This window comes from Poecilia latipinna, unplaced genomic scaffold (genome assembly GCF_001443285.1).
Source record: "Poecilia latipinna isolate Pla-1442-1.1 unplaced genomic scaffold, P_latipinna-1.0 Scaffold1119, whole genome shotgun sequence".
NCBI lineage: Eukaryota > Metazoa > Chordata > Actinopteri > Cyprinodontiformes > Poeciliidae > Poecilia > Poecilia latipinna.
In genome coordinates this window covers 33539-34044 of record NW_015113735.1, presented here as the reverse complement: position 1 = coordinate 34044, position 506 = coordinate 33539, and positions in this window count along the sequence as shown.

Below are 506 nucleotides of genomic sequence, written 5' to 3'. Positions count from 1 at the left end.
CAAGAACAGAAATGTGATGTAAAATCTGCATTAATGTAAAAGCAGAACTGACTTTCCCCACTCCTCTTCCAGATCTTGCTGAGCTGAACTGAGTTTCCTGGTGAAACATGTCTGAACAGCTGAACTGACATGCTTGGTCGAGGTGAAGCTCGTTAACAGCCATGCTGGGATTTTTTTCAGTTCTGGCCCAAATTAACAGGCGGGGATATCAAGTGTGAACATGTGAGTGAGCCTTTCTCCGCGCCAAAAAAGATTACCTTAATTTTATTTGCATTCAGCTACAGGACATATTCTGATGCTGTCATTCATGGCGCTCAGTCTAAGAGCGTTTCTTGGATTAAAGGATAAACGGTTGTAAATCATCCATGTCTGTTGATCATATCTAAGAATAAATTTTTAAAAAGCAGTAGCAGCTGAAGAACATGCCCCTGGGGGATCCCACGGGTGGTATAAATTTGTTATAAAAGTATTACTGATTGCACTTTAAAAATTAGGTAACTTTATGT